The sequence below is a fragment of the Protopterus annectens genome, chromosome 7.part0 (assembly GCF_019279795.1).
Source record: "Protopterus annectens isolate FY-2018-M chromosome 7.part0, PAN1.0, whole genome shotgun sequence".
Taxonomy (NCBI): Eukaryota; Metazoa; Chordata; order Ceratodontiformes; family Protopteridae; genus Protopterus; species Protopterus annectens.
Genome location: NC_056739.1, coordinates 297,641,500 through 297,658,519, shown reverse-complemented (window position 1 = coordinate 297,658,519; position 17,020 = coordinate 297,641,500). Strand labels below are relative to the sequence as shown.

At 39.4% G+C, this 17,020-nt stretch overlaps 1 protein-coding gene across 1 annotated transcript in view; it reads left to right on the top strand.

The window, feature by feature from the left end:
* Positions 1-17,020, top strand: part of KLHDC8A (kelch domain containing 8A) — a 581,975-nt gene that overhangs the window by 70,213 nt on the left and 494,742 nt on the right. Inside the window, exon 4 of the mRNA XM_044076810.1 lies at positions 2,170-2,308. The gene's annotated coding sequence lies outside the window, so the exon portion shown is untranslated. The remainder of the gene's footprint in view (positions 1-2,169; positions 2,309-17,020) is intronic.

Below are 17,020 nucleotides of genomic sequence, written 5' to 3'. Positions count from 1 at the left end.
CTCATATTTTTGGGGTATTTTTTGTAAAATTTTTGGTTTTCTGGAAAATCACTGAAGATTGAAGTCAATAAATAATGACATACATAGCTGGCCTTAGACATAGGCCAACTAGGTGGCTGCCTAAGGCGCTGCTCTAGTAGGGTCACTTTTCCAGTAATCTGGATGCTGTAGGTAGATCAGGATGGCATCACAGGGTGGTGTTGGGGGGGCAGTGTGGAGACCTTTTGCCTAGGGCACTAGATGACCAAAGACTGGTCCTGATGACATTGCATTTGAGTTTTGTTTCATAGTTTCATAGTTTAGTACTAGGCTATCTGCTCTGGGGCATTTGTAAGCCTAGCCATAGTGATGTGGCTTTCGCCACCCCATGAAATGGTACAGAATGCACAGAATAGATTTAGAATACTGTGCCTCTGTCTAGTAGTGACACAATGAAGGTCCCCTTATATAATAGAATTAGTTTACTGTGTCCCTGTCTAGTAGTGACACAGATGTGACCCCTGGGGTAAACTTACGATCTCCCATCCACTCAACAAGATTTCTCTTGAAGAGAGTCAGTGAGGGGCTCTGCCTAACATGAACTGGGATCTTGTTCCAAAGCATGGGAAGCCTCTGGGTTATGAATCTATCCCTCCAGCATGTCCTATTCATACTTGTGCTGAGGTTTAAGTCTTTAGCTCTCGTGGTCCTGATGGATTTTGATTTTTTGAGGTGGAGCATGTCCATCAGTTCCTGATTGGACATGGCCTTGTACGTCAGGCAGAGATCACCTCTGAGCAGGCGGTATGCTACTGAATAGAGCTGGAATTTCTTTAGTCTGGCAGAATAAGACATATGTTGGAGACCCTTGATCCTCTTGGTGAGGTACTTTTGTGGTCTCTCCAGCTGTACTTCATATCCTTCAGAAAATGCATTCTACCACAAATCCTATTATTCTACTACTTTCTAAGTTTAAAAGCACAATATTTAAAATCTGTCCCTATTTTTGGGTCTTTGGTCCCCCCATTATTTTAGTCTTTGTCCAGATTTCTTGCACTGGGTGGTTGAGAGGTATGATCACTGCTATTACATTTAATTATTTGTCAGGTTATTTCTGATGAGTGTTATGTGTAATGGATCATTGGATATTCATTGCTGATCACTGTAACCTGGTGGATATTGTAAGAAGTTCTGAGATAGCCATGTGCATCTTGTCTGCATGGGTTTGATTTATAAAACTTCCATTACTGCACTGGTTAACTGAGTAATTCTTTTTATCAGCCATTTTGAAATACAGTGTCTTCCAGGAAAAAAAATAATGTCTGTGTAGTCTCATGGGTCATAAATGTGTAATATAAGCTTAGGTTCATACAGTACTGCAGACCATCAGTATGTTTATATGTAGATTTGTGTGGCTGGGATGTGGCTACTAATATGCATAACTATGGATGGCCAGTGCCACTCAGCATTACCATTCCTACTACCTGATTTTACACAATTGAATGGAACTGTCATTACACCACGTCTTACAATTTTAAGTTTTTCAGAATAGTTTATATATGAAATAAAGGCTTAAAAAAAGATGAAAAAAGTGATACATTTTAAGATCGCTACTTGTCATTGCTTTATCTTGCTGTGATTTAAACACATTTGAAAATTAGGTTTTTACCAGCTTAGCATGTATTTTCTGGACAGGCTTTGAAAATAAATTAAATTGATAAGATTCGTTTTGGTTGAAGGGGTCTTCAGAGCACAGCAACAGCTGTTAAGAAGGTAAGATCCTTCACTCATTATTTTGGAGACAGTCCTGCTCTGCAAAGCAGTGGACTCCCCACCCCCGCAGTTTTAGCATGCTCAATTCTGCCTCAAGTCTGGTGGAGGGGGAAGGGAATTATGCAACAGCAGCAGTAGGTGTCCTTTGGTTTGTTTGGCTGTAGTAGTAAAAATTCTGGTTCATTCTTAGCTGTTTGTTCAAAGTGCTCTTAATTACAAACATTCGCAGGAGGGCTGTCCCATTTTTGTTTCTTTTTAAGAAGATTAATAAATTCACTTGATGCATGACACAAGCAGATCTTTTTTTGGGAAAATAAACCCTCCTTTCCCAAATGAGAACTATTTAAGAGCACGCAGTATAAACTGGCTTATACAGTTTGTGATTCCTGCTTTTTCATCCATTGTATTTTCCTGCAGATTGCCTGTATTGTACTGCAAGCAATTTATCCAGTCAGCAAAGCAAGTAAATGAGAAAATATGGCAAAATGATACAGATGTGGACTGCAAGTTTCTATCCAGTGGACTTCAGGACCAAATAAACAGCTTAAGGAATAAGGTACTTTTTTACAAATTTTATAAGAATATTTAAAAGTTTTTTTTTGTAATCAATATCCATGGCACATGACTTATTGGCTGTAGCTTTGCTTCACCTTTAGTGAAATGTATGTACACTTTCATTCCCCCCTGTATGTATTAATGTATCTACTTATTGTGAGTGGAAAATAAATAGAGCAGTAGTTTGCCTGCAGTAGGTACAACCTAGGAGAACTTTGGAGAATAATAAATGTGTACAAAATCACAGCGTGCATATTAATACTAATGTATCTTTTCAGTGTAGGTTAGGACTAATGCTTGCTCTGTATTTGAGGTCAGGGCCTTTGTTCTCCTTCCAACTGCCATAATAAATGCAAAGCAATATAATCTTCATTGCAGGCAGCTGAAACTGGAGATGTACGGTAGGTTTACAGCAGAATGTCGGTAATGATGTAGCACAGCACAGTGGAGTAAGGAGGCAGTTGGCTTTGCAGTACTTCTGCTTTGCACTTGTGCTGCTGCTCTGGTTGGAGCTACCCCATCCTGTAAACTGCTGCACCTGGGTATCTCAGCTTCACTATCAGACAGCTTCTCTTTATAACTGACAATGGGCCACCATAAAAGGAGGATTCATCTTTGCTCAGCTTGAGGATTGGGGGTAAGACTGCAAATAGGATAGGTTGCATAACTGAAGCATAGTGGGCCATTGTTGACTTGAAATGGTGTGTCTCATGTTTCTCCTCATCCTGCTTCCAGTTTCTCCTGTGTGGGATATGCCACAAAATCATGTGACCATCAGAGTATAATATGCATGCATCCCATTTTCCTGTTGGTGTCTACTTCTGCTGCCCCAGACTTAAGGTGCTAACACTGATTTAAAATTATGGCTCTCAACCTTGCATCCCCAAAATGAGGAACACCAGCCCGCATAATGTGGAACAAATGAGCAAAATGTGGAACACATACTAATGGCATAATAACAACTTCAACTAGAATGGTCATAGAATGTTTAATAACGCTGGTTTTACTTATAAAAATATATATTTTAATGAATTAATATGATTCATTTGTATTTACCACGGATATCAGTTAAAAAATTCATAACACAGAATGTGTGCCAGACCCTTTCAATGTGAAACTTCGAGGAACATGAACATTTTAAGACCCCAAATGAGGTACATTCCTCAAAATGAGGTACACTTGAGAGGTATGTTTAAAACACATACTGGTCAGAGTGCTCCAAGTTTGGTTGTTGGCATGAGCTTATTGGAAATCCTTGAATCTAATTACCAGAATATACTAACCAGGGTATCACCATATCAGATCATTCATATGCACTGGTTCAAATCTGATTACCAGCGTATACTAACTGGGGGTCCACATCCCTAACCAATGGTGTATAGTGACTGGGAATTAGAAACTTTGATTATCACTGATCCTGACAGGGGTCCCCAGCTCCATTTACTAGCAAAGACTGATTGGATTACCTCAAGTCGTAGTTTGCCGATGTTCTACTCTTACCTTTGCACCAGAAAATGTGGTACATGTATCCCTTATCATGGAATGTGTTTAGCTTCTTCTTCACCCAAAAAATACATTTAAAATACACTGTTTCCATGTACTAATATTACTAAACTTTAGTTCCTTATTTTTTCTCAGTGATGTCAGCACATGGACAAATGTGAGTTGTGCCCATAGACATTAATGGTTGCACTGACATGCATGCAAGAAGGTGATCTGTTGAAGTCTATGTATGCACTTACGCATTACCCAGGAAAAAAGAGGTCATTGTTCCCCTCTACTCGACACTCATTAGACCCATTATAGAGTACAATGCCCCTTTTGGAATGTACCTCGCAAGATATCTGCAGCAGCTGGAAAGGCCACAGAAGTACCTCACAAAGAGGATTACTGGCTTCAAACAGATGCCCTACACTGATCGTCTCAAAAAACTCCAGCTTTACTCCATAGCATATCGCCTACTCAGAGGTGATCTCTGCCTAACATATAAAGCTGTCAAACCTGGAGCTGTTGGACATGCTACACCTAAAGAAATCCCAATCCCTCCGAGCTACAAACCTTGTCACCACAATAAACAGGACATGCTGGAGGGATAGATTCCTGTCCTAGATACTTCCCATACTCTGGAACAGGCTACCCATCTATGTCAGGGAAAGTTCTTCATTAGCACTCTTCAAGAAAAATCTTGATGAGTGGATGGGAAATAGGAAATGCACCCTGGGGATCACTTCTGTGTCTGTTCGACAGTGGCACAGGAAAATAACTTTCTTGGGTGGCGTAAGCCAGGGAACCTTGTTGGCTAGGCTTACGAAGGCCCTCGGGCCGATAGCCTTGTACCTGTCTATGAACCTATGAACCCTAGTATAACATCACAACAGGAAAATCTAAATGCTCTGTTTCTAGGTTCAATGTGCATTACACTTTCCTCTCTCTGTGTAGGTGATGCATAAGTGCAAGTCTTCATAGGAGCTTTTCTCCTTGGTCTTTTTCTGAAGAAGGGAGTTGGCTCAGTTAGGCTGTCCCAGTAAACAAACAGGAAATATATTAAAACAAATACAGAATGCTTGGCTCATTAAGCAACGTCTGTTAGGCTTAGAATATAATTTTACTGCAGACGTGTTTGCTGTATTTTGTGTCATGTGTAGCTGTCACCATTTACAGCCTGTTTTGTACTGCAGTAGCTTTATATGTGGACAATAACTAAAGAAGTCTGGATTTATATACTTCAAAGCTTTACAAAGAAAGAGTCAGAGAGAGCAGTTAATGCAAGATAAAAGCAGTAAGTATAAATACCGTAACCATGCCAGTGTCTTCATAGCATGAAGAAGAGGTACTTCTGAATCCTAGAAGGAGGAAATGTTTGATGTTGACTCCTTTATTTCTCTCTATGCTGTGGTATTTTTGGGTATCTGTTAAATTACAGTCATCATCTGATTTCTTAATTGTGCATAGAGTATGTGTCACATGTCAGTTGCATTACCAGAGGGCAGGTTTTGAATTTGTTTGGAACTGATCTTCATTACAGATGCTGTATTAAAGCATATAACTTATGCTGCAGGATAGTAATGTGCCTTTTGCCCTACCACAGAGTCGTTGTTATGGAATAGTTCTTGCACTTTCTGTCTTTCATCACTGACTCTCAAATACTGTCTTAAAAACCCTTAAGCTTGCAGTGTTTTTCACTGACATACGTACGTCCTGTGCCCTTGAGCAAGAAAGCCTTGTTTTATAATTTTCTTGCTGCGGCTGTCATCTTGAGAGACACATTAAACTGTTTCAAGATAGCAAAGTGACTGGTTAATATCCATGATCCGTGACTTTAGCAGGTAACTCTTGTTTCACAGCTTTTCTGATGATTTCGTCATTTTTGAAAATTATTCTTTTTCTGTAGTAATAACTGAGATGGTCTAGAATTTTGACTTTTGCAGCACACACACACACACACACACACACACACACACACACACACACACACACACACACACACACACAACATAACAGGCAGTAAAGGTTTATAGATTTTTATCAAAGTCTAGGAAACTAGTATTTTAGAATGGCAAGCTTTCATAACTGACAGTGTTAAGTTACTTATTTAGGACAATTCTGGATCTTATCTGAGGTATAAAAATCTAGTATATGACACAGACACTGATAGATGACAGTAGTCACACCCATAAAACCTGACCAGCTGTGCTATAATTAATGCTAATTATTCTATTTGGACCACCAAATTGTTTTGCCTGTCTCTTTTAAACTGACAATTTTCCAGCAGTACCACTACTTGTTGTGTCCTGCTCACACACCCCGCATTTACAACATAACATAAAAGACTCTCCAGAGCTATGTGCTATTCCACTCCAGCTGTACAGAAACTTTACTTTATTCAGCCAGGTGCACGTACACACACACACACACACACACACACACACACACACACACACACACACACACACACACACAAACCAACCTGTGTGCGCAAAGTAGTAACAACATATGCTGTGCTTCTTCCTGCATTAGTTAGACTCCCAGAAGCTGAAGAAAAAGAAGGCTATTAGCTATGACAGTGGGAGATTATTTAACACAACAGATCAAGTAAAGTGACTGTGTAGTTCATATCTGCTTGCTACCAGTCCTAAATCTAATGTATGTTTACTGTAATATGAGTTCACATGTACACTGTTAAAAGCAAATGGAAGGAAAGTTAGTCTGTAGTAGCAAGGAATATGTTCAGTAAAGAAGCAGAACTATAGTTCCCTCATAATATGTGCTAACATTTATTTCTGTTTACTTATATTTAAAAATACTCATGATTAATAACAATTTGTTCATGTTAGTTATTAGTTCAATGCATCAGCAATCCTACCTCTCAACTGTACAAATGTTCGCAGAATGTCCAGATATTTTTCTTGTATTTTGGTCAGTTTCTCATAAAATTGTGTTGGCTTTTTTTTTTGGCAAATCCTTGAGGGTTGAAATCAGAAAATAGTGAGACGTTTGAGTTTCAGATTTTATACCCTTAAGAAAATTCATGGTAATGCAAAACTGTTATTCAATCAACTTTCTAGATTTGTAAGAGCGATATTTAAGAGTCCCTATTTTCTGCCCCCCCCCCCCCATTATTTATGGCTTTGTTTAGACTTCTTGCTCTAACAGGTTGAGAGGTATGTTAGTCATCAGCCAAAAATTATCTTAATTATGTTTCTCATTAAATTGTGTTTTTTGGCAAATCTTTGAGGGTTGAAATCAAAAAATAATGACAGACATTTTGAGTTTCAGACTTCATACCTTTCAAAAAAATCATGCTACTACAAAACTGTTATTCTATCAACTTTCTAGGTAATGCATGTTTTTTAAACATTAATTTTAATTGATTAATTGTTTAATTGATTTGTTAAGGGCGGGAATGTAACATGTATATAAGGAATTGAGACTAAAGATGAGTGTTCTGATGAAATCTACGATCAGTGGAAGAAAGCATTCAACCTGTATTTTAGTGTGGTACATTAAACCTGTTTTTATCCAATTGAAACGTGACACGGCTTCTTGGAATCATTTTTGTGCTACAGTTTTGGCTATTGTTGGGATTCCTTGAATTTACTATTTTGAACTTTCTAAGTTTGTAAGAGCAATATTTAAAAAAAGTGTCCCTAGTTTTGGGCCTTTGTCCCCCCATTATTTATGACTGTCCAGATTTCTTGCTCTATAGATTGAGAGCTCTGTCAGCCATCAGCCAAAAGTTATATTAATTGTGTATTTTACTTCAAAAGATTTTGCTCTGCTAGTCACATACATCCATGTTGTTTACTATGTGTCACTTCATACACACGCACTACAGCATTTCTGAAAACCAGCCAGGCTTATTCTATTAGCATTTTTTTTAAAGGTGAGTCTGAAATATATTCTTTAAGCGTGGAGCCCCCTGACAAAGACTTTGCACGTTTTCTGGTAGGGACATGTGACTCTTAAGCACCAGTGTTATCATTATGAAGTTCATCATATGATGACATGTTTGTCCATCATGTCTAATAAGCATCTGTAGTCAACTCTCCTCGTTGGAGCATTATGTCACACAGCCTTCCATATGTAGGCAAGAGCCTTGTCATCTGTGAATCTCTCTAGTCACTGTATTATGTTACTGACTTTAGTTCAGATGATTAAATCGTAGTGTACATTTACACTAACATGCCTTTTTCTTTGTTATAGTTCCTGATTGCCTAAAAAACTGCAATGTCAGTTGCTCATTTATGTGGTAATGCGTCCCAGTTTTGTTAATTGTCCAGTAGCTGTTTTGATGTAGTTATATATGTTATCCAGAATTCTTTGTCTTATAATGGTTTCAGACAGACCTCTCAACCACTCAGGGACAAATTTCAACAGAATCAGGGACAAGTCAAGAAAAAATCAGGGACAATCAGGGACACTTTGAAAATATTAGTGCTATTAACTTGAAACATTGACAGAATCAGAACATATGAATTAATACACATTTTCTGAAGTAAAAGAAGTCTATAACTCTTAATTATTGTCATTATTCATTAATAATAATTCACCACCTTTCCTCTAAAAGTCACTAGTTTTAGGAGGGATTAAGAGAGACAGAGCTAAAATCTGAGTCAAAATCAGGGATGTCCCTGAAAATCAGGGACAGTTGAGAGGTATTTTCAAAAGATGAAACATCAGATTTTGTCATCTGATTTTTTTTTTCCTGTACATTTGTTCAGAATCTTCAGTGAAATTTGAGTAAATCTGTCATTTAGAACTATTGAGAATCTAGCTAATTGCTTATGGAAGTCTCTCTATGGTCCCAGTCTCCATCTTGACTTGCGTGTCTCCCACCAAGCTTTTATTTTGTTTGGTAAGTTCCTATGTTGTTCTTAATAGGGATGTATTCTGTCAGGAAAATAATTATATCACCAAAGTGATTTTTTTAGATAGTAATAATTGTGATTTTATATATTAGCTTGTCAACCATATCTGTTTCATAATGATGGTTATATGAACACCATTTTGTGACAGTTTGCCCAAAAGGCAGACTGGTATAATAATCTAATTCAGACTTCCATATCTATTTCCTGTCAAAATCAGGACTACTTCATGACTACACACATACAAGTTCATCATTTGTTTTCTCTCAATGTGTCATTGGCATTTTGATTATAAGAATTAGAAATTAATTTTGTGTGACATGCAGTCTAGAAGACCATGGAGGGGTCTAGCCCAATTTCTCAACTGCCCCAGAGCACTCTCTGGTTAATTGACTTGCTCAGAGTCACGCAGCAGGCAAACAGAGGCTGAAAGAATTGATTACTAGGCTAAATGAATAAATCTTATTAACAACTCACAGCCTTGATCCTCTGCAGTAACTCCTTTTTATGTTTGAAAGATTTTATAGTAATCAATAACTTATCCAGCTGCATTTTCAGTTTTACTTCTCTTCTTTAGTAACCCAAATTTGTTTCTGTTTGTGGTTACAATATGTAACAGAAGGGGAATCGAACCAGGGAAGATTACTAAGGAGATTGCAGATGTCGTGTAACAGATAGTTTTACTTCAGTCCATCCAAGTCTAAAAGTGATGCACCTGGGAAATAAAGGCCAGACTATGAAATCTGGGGAGCTGGGCATAAAATCCAGCATAAGAAAGGGACTCTGAGATGGGTGATATTAAGGAAACTGCTGAGGTATTTAGCAATGGATGTTGAAAATTGAGATAGAAAGTTATGCTGCAGATGGAGTATTGTGTGTATTTCTGGAGGTTTTAAGGGAAAGGGGAGCTCCGGTTCTGAAGAGGGTGCAGAAAAAAGCACACATAAACTAGCAGGATTGTACTACCATCATAGGGTGTGTCTAGAAATGTCTGGACATTGTAAATATCAATACACTTGAACAAAATGTCCTTCTGCCCATCAGAGGTGTCAGTCTTTGATCTTGTTTTACTAACGTATCCCTTAGTTGCACCACCCAACTTGTTGTGCCCTCCCAAATTAAATCTGACCATCAGGCTGTCACTTCTCCCTGAAAACCTGCATCACAGACCCTCAAGCATTATGAGAAAAACACTTACTTAATATTTACTGATCTTATTGACATTCATAAATGGGTTAGCTGCCTAGCTAACCTGGTACTCGAGGGTGCAAGCTACTTTTTTGAATTTTGCTCCCAATTTGTTAGATGTACTTGAAGGATATATACCCATCCGTAGGAGGTTACTAGGCTAATGGCCCTGGGGTCCTTACAAGCCTAGCCAAGACTTTATTCCCAAAAACAAACCTCAGTCCGCACCTGTCACCCCTGTTAATGAGGGACACAGGTGGAACCTCTGGGACAAATTTGTGGTTTCCCATCCACTCATCAAGGTTGCGCTTGAAGAAGGTCAGCGAGGTGCTCTGTTTGGCATGTATGGGAAGTCTATTCCAGAGATGGGGCAGCCTCTGGGAAATACACCCGTCTCTCCAGCAGGTTTTGTTGATGTTGCATATTAGATTCAGGCCTTTTGAGCGGGTAGTGCATGAGGAGTTAGACTAACAGATATGGAGCATATCTAGTAGGGCAGAGTCTGAGATTGCCTTGTAGGCAAGTCACAGATCACCCCTGAGCAATCTGTACGATACCAAGTAGAGTGATAGTGATTTGAGCCTGTCTGCATAGGACAAGTGTTGGAGGCCATGGATTCTCTTTGTGAGGTATTTCAGTGGCCTTTCCAGTTGATGCAGATGTTTAGAGAGGTACATCCCAAATGGGGAGTTATATTCAATTATTGTTCTAATGTGGGAGGAGTATAGAGAGGTAATAACCTCCTTTTTTCTGGATGCAATCCCTTTACTTATGAGATGAACCAAGTAAAAGGCTTTTCTGACCACTGCCGCTACATGATGGTTGAATGTGAGGTTGTTATCAACCTGAGTGCCCAGGTCTCTCACCACAGGTTGTGTGTTTAGGGGGTTGCTGTTGATGTGGTAATTGGTAGGGGTTGTGTTTTTGCCGAATGGTATGATGATACTTTTTTTGCATTTAGCTTGAGGCCATGACTTTGGCACCAGTCATTAGTTGCTTTGAGACCCTCTTGCAGTATGTTAACATAATTTGTTGAGTCAGTGACAGAACCCAACTTACAGTCATCCACAAACGTGGTCAGCCACAGGCCTTTTGTCTTTGCCTGGACCTCTGAGAAATAGATGCCAAACAATAGGGGTCTCAGGACAGATGCCTGGGGAACTCCACTAGTGACAGGTCTACTGTCAAAGGTGGAGGTGCCTATTTTGAATTTGAGGGTCCTGTTGGTGAGCCAGTTAGCCACCGAGCTGATGAGATTAGGATTTACGCCAAGTTGTGTTAGCTTTTCAATGATGTCCGAGTGGGGATAGTGTCAAATGCCTTGGTCAAGTCAAGTTAAGCTGTATGCACTGAATTTCCCTCATCCAGGGCCTTGGTGACAGTCTTAAAGAAGTCAGCCATGTTCAACAGGCAAAATCTACCCTTGACACATCCGAACTGGGAGGGGTCAAGTACTTGGAGATTGCCTATGTCCTTGTTTATGAGATCCATAGTAATACCCTCCATGGCTTTACAGACCAGACTTGTCAAGCTAATGGGGCTATAGTTTCCAGGGTCAGTAGTGGCACCACCTTTATTCAAGGGAATGACAATGGCAGTTCTCCACTCTGCTGGAATGAAGCCTGTACTTAGGCTGTAGTTGAATAGGGTGCTCAATGGCGAAGCCAGTTCTTGCTGAAGATGGTGCAGAATACATCCTGGGATACTATCAGGTCCCACAGCAGCTGTGTTCTTTGCCTTGGATAGGGCCTGCAACACTTGACCTATGGAGATGTGAGGTGAGGGACAAGTATCAGGGATGTTGAAAGGGCCTTTGGGGGGCAGGGGGTAAAGTTTGCACTGAACCAATCTGCTAGCAGATTGGCTAAGTCAACAGGATCAGTGTGGTACTGTTAAGTACTAATTTGGAACAAACCTGGGCTTTGCCATGGAGGTTCCTTACATAACTGAAGAAGACTTTTTGTTTCCCTTTGTTTTGGAGGCTAGTTTTGATTCATAATTGGCTACCCTGAGAAGCAAACAGTGCAGTCAACAGAGGTCAGAATGGCAAGTTTCTTGTCCTGTCTTTCTTTTGTCCCTGTGCTTGCTGACCTTCAGTCCACCACTTAGCAGATACATCCATTAATTCCCCAGTTCACTGAGAATAGTTTTACAGTGGTAGGGCAAGAGTTGTCCTGAGGTGGCCATTATTCAAGTAGCCATGTGGTTACTTTTCGTCCTTGCCAGGATTTCTACTATGGGGACTTTTATTTTTTGTATGTGGCCAAATTCCATTCATGGGCAAGGTAAAGTGCTGCCTACATCACCACAGGGGCCCACAACACCTTTCCCTTGCAATAACATGCATCCATATGTTTGATACAAAGGCTACCACCAGTCAGTGGCATGGCGAACTGAGAATCCACACCTGGGAGAGGCAATTTCATCACTCTTCCTCCAAGGAAATGCAGTAGTGTGTATCCTGGTCTGTGTTCATATTTCCTCCAAGGGAATGCAGCAGTGTGCATTCTGGTCTGCACCTCCTGTTCTGTGTTCACTCTTCCTCCAATGGAATGCAGCTGGGTGCATCCTGCTCTGCCTCTCACCCCAAGGATGGCCATGCCCATCTTCTCCTGCCACCTTTGTTAAACACTTAGGGTGCCCATTGATCTTGAGTCACTGGGCTGTAGAGCTCATAATGGCACTTTTAAAACTAAACCAATATGGCAGGGCTCCACATCAACAAACTGTATAATAAAAAATAAAAAAATCTCCTGGCCATCTATCCAAGATCACCACTTCATCATTATAAAAGAGATTTAAAACTGGTAGGTCAGTCTCTTAGTCTTACCATTAGGAAATGCAAGGCCAACTGTGAAATTAGGATTGATAATAATTCAGAAGACTACTATAAGTCTACAGGTATGTTAAAAAGCTTAGAAATAACCAACAGTTCTTTACTGAACTTGTCTGTAATGATACCTCCTTCTGTGACCTTCAAGGATATCACTAATATCCCTTCCAGCTTCATCCCCTCAGTCTGAAAATCACTCATAACTAAACTGCTTTGACACTGTCTAATACCTGTTTCATAGCATCTGACAATATCCCTTACTGTCTTAAGTCCCACCTACCAAAACCGTACATCGACTCTTCAGTCTGATTCTGTCCACTGGTTCCATCCAAGAGGTGTGAACAGCAGCTGTTTACTTGCCTTTGCATAGTGGTAGCCCCACTAATGAATCACAAATTGCAGGCTTATTCTCACTAGTATTATTTGCAAGATCATGGATTGTATTATACCTGAGCTGACAAAGACCAATGTAGATCATTTGTATACCTGGATTAATAAACAGCAATATGAATGGTCTTATATCCATGGAAATGCACCAGTGTGGCTTTGTAAAAGGTAGATCATATCTGAGCAATCCAATTACATTCTTTACAATGGTTACCAAGGCAGTGTATAAAGGGTACACAATCCATGCTGCCTACCTGGATCATGCCAAGGCCTTTATCACTATCGCACCGAGAGTATTGGCAATCTCTTCCAGCTCAGCATTATTCAGTGTATAGTTGGCTGGATAGCTACTTGGCTGTCTAATAGAAGCCATAGTGTTAAGGTTGGTGTTATTTGTTCTAGACAGAAAAATATTTCCAGTGGTATTCCACAGGCAGGGCTGGTGTTACCATTTTGGGGGCCCCAGGACACTTAAGTATCACCCTGTCACTGACACCCCTCCTAAGCAATCTTTAAGTTCATACTGCAGCACCTCAGGAGTCATATGCCCAAACTTAACTGTGGCTACAGTGCACTTATATTTTTACAGGCTTGTATAACACACTGTTTGCTTGACTCTTTTCACAGAGAGACATTCACAGTGGCTGGCAATTTGTTACAGTGATGATACATTGCAATAACACAATGTACAGAGCTTGCCTTAGGTGAAATGGTGCCCTAGGCAAAAGTCTCCATGGCTCCCTCAACTACTTACTGCCCCCCTCCCCCCCCATCCCCCCAGCCTGGGCTACCCACACCATACAAATTACTTTATTTTCCGTACTTTTCTCACATTTTGCCTTGCTCTTCAGCTTTTTTTTTTTCAAGAAGCAATGACTTTCTATATGCTATGAAGTACATTTTAAAGTTTTATTTGCAACTTCTTCATGCAGTGATGGTTTGATCAAAATTTATGATTAAGGAAAGAAATTCATTGTTGCTGTTCAACATTATTTTTGGCTTGCATCCTTTTAGCCCCCTTTACCTGGCTAAGAGAGGACAGTCATAAATGTGTAGGAAGTAACTCCATTAAACTGGGAGTCTGGGGGCCTAGCAGTCCCCAAAAGGTATAAAATTATAAATGCGCTGAGGATCAGTTAGATAATTTTCTCAGTATTTTGATCCAATAGTGACCTAAATAAAAATCCTTGCTTTATTAAAAAAATTCAGTCTTATTTGTATTTATTTATTTTTATTCTTTCAGGGAACACCTAGCACAAACTATAATGACCTCCTATGCACTCCTCTGAGGTTTAATTCTAGGAAAACTGAAAAAGTAATGACCACACCATTCCCCATCCCACTCAAGTTCCAGAAATTTTCTGCAGACACCTCTGAACAGGGCTGATTTTTTTTTAACACTTTTATTGAATTATCACTTAAGACGTAGCTAAACATACATTTGTATAAAAGAAAACAAGCCACGTTAACATTTTCATTACAAACATCATACATCACATACATTCTTTTATACAATTATCATCAATCCAGTGTTATAGAAATTGTTAAATTCCTGCCTTCCCTTAAACCTCATTCTTTATATATTGTGTGACGATCCTCCACCTCTGGTAATCAAATAACCCCACTCCTCACCACTGGCACCAGTGGGGGACTTTCAGTGGGAGGCTAACATGTACATGCACAGTATCTCCAGATGCAGCTGTCTGCAACAAGCACAATCAAGCACAATTTCCCTTAAGAGGACACAGAGAACATAGTCAGTCCGGGGGCTGGTTCCTCTCTCTTTCTCCAGATCCCCAATAAGACTCCTCACTGGCACAGGTATAGAGTTGAGTCCTTAGCCAGGGTTCCAAGCCAAGTAATCCAGCACTCTCTGTGTCCACCCAATGCTTTGTGTCCCTGCCCAAGTAGCTGACATGCACACACACTCTTTGAGATTTGATTTGCATACACACACACACACACACACACACACACACACACACACACACACACACACACATACATACACTTGGGAAAGACTAGCACAGGTTTACTAGCTATGCCCTTCTTGCCCAGACTATAAGGTAGTTATCACTGCCACCAGAACCCCTCACCAGCTACTTTAAGGCCCTTACAAGGGTACCCAATACACTGGAAGAAATTACTATTAATGCAAATGGAAGTTTGATCAAGAGCAAGGCTATTAGGAGTAGCCCACACAGTGTCACCAAATTAATATGCAAATACTCTCAAAAGTTAAATAAGTTAAATATTTCTACAAAGATCAGCCACAAATGAAGGTTTAAATATATTTAATAATAAATAATAAAAGAACAAGAAAATGCAAAATATATATTCACAGTGACATCAGAGTTCAAATCACAGGAAATATTTAAAATAACACCAAAGGACAGGCTCAGACAGATAAAGAAAAGCAATATCTAAACTAAGCTTCACTATATTCCTGACTGAATTTAAGAGAATCACTATTCCCTACTTACTTACTAATAGAGCAAGGCAGATGCTGTGGTGAATGGTCGCCAGGCCCAAGACAGAATACAGAATGCTCAGTCTCACTAAGAGACTTCTCAAAATAATATCTAGAAAATTACCTCTGGGATAGCTTGGAGAATGACATCACTTCTGGTCATCTGAATTCTAGTTCTTATGCAAACCCCCATATATAGAAGCTGGCAGGATTTAGCACCTACCTGTAAAAAATGCACACACAAGAACTGTAGCAGGTGCTGGAAGTCATAAAACAATTGCATACCTCCACACTTCCACAGTAGTAATTATTTCTCCCCAAAGTCAATACAGAAAGCTTCCTAGCACAGACTTTGTGTCTCTGGTTGCATTAAAACCTGTGAGATAGCATTTTTATGGCCTAGCGTATGAAGTGATTTAATTTCATATATATTTTAAAGTTTGCTGGACTGAGGTTAACCTCCTGATTTCCAGTTTCCTGTGTTAAAACATATATATTTAAACAGTTACAATAGCGCATGTACATTTTTGTTCTCTCCAGTATGGCACACTGTGGATACATTTCAAACACAAGTACTTTACAAATACATTTTCAACACAAACATCTGTACAAAACAGTTTGATATACACATGGCATACAGTTCTAATGTATTTGTGACACAAGCATCTTTTATAAATCAGTTTGAGATTCACAAATGGCATATAATTATTTACAAAATTCCATCTTGCTGTCTGACAGAACCTCCTATTGTTACATATTGCTAGCACAATTTCCATTTTTTCTATGTAATTTGTTCCTTACCTTTCTAAACACCCCATTTCCAGTTCTTTTATCTCTGTTACAGTATTTACAAATACAGCTGGTAATAGACCTTGATTTTTCATTTTCTACTAATTACTTTTTTGGCAGATGCCAGAATTAAACTTAGTTGAGATCATTAATTACAAATCAGAAAAATCATTTCCCTAGTTACACCCATTTGTTCACCCAATATATCTGACAGAGTACTCTGTAGCAAATTATTAAAATCTGCAAACTCATTACTCTCCCAAAATATATGTTCCTAGTTACCTCTTTCTTCCCCATCGCACTTCCAACATTTGCCATCTACCTGCGGAAAAATTCTTTGAAGTCTGCTTGGGCTATAAAAATACCTATGCAAAACTTCCAAGCAAAAATCCCAACTCTTCCAGACTTTATTGCATATTTGAGAGCCATACATATGCTCTCCTGTTGTTTCCTTGTGAAATGCTTGCCTACTCTCTCTCCCCAATCTTTTCTAACCTCCTCTGATTTATTCCTGTAGCTATAATACAACATTTTATATGCCCTACTAATTATCCCTTTTTTACAGCAGCTTCTCTTCTAGCTTCAACTAAAAGCTGTACCAGAGCAGGTCTTTCACTTAGGTTCCCCAATTGCTTTATCGTTTGTCTATATTCTAATATCAATCTCTGTAGGGAAGGCAGT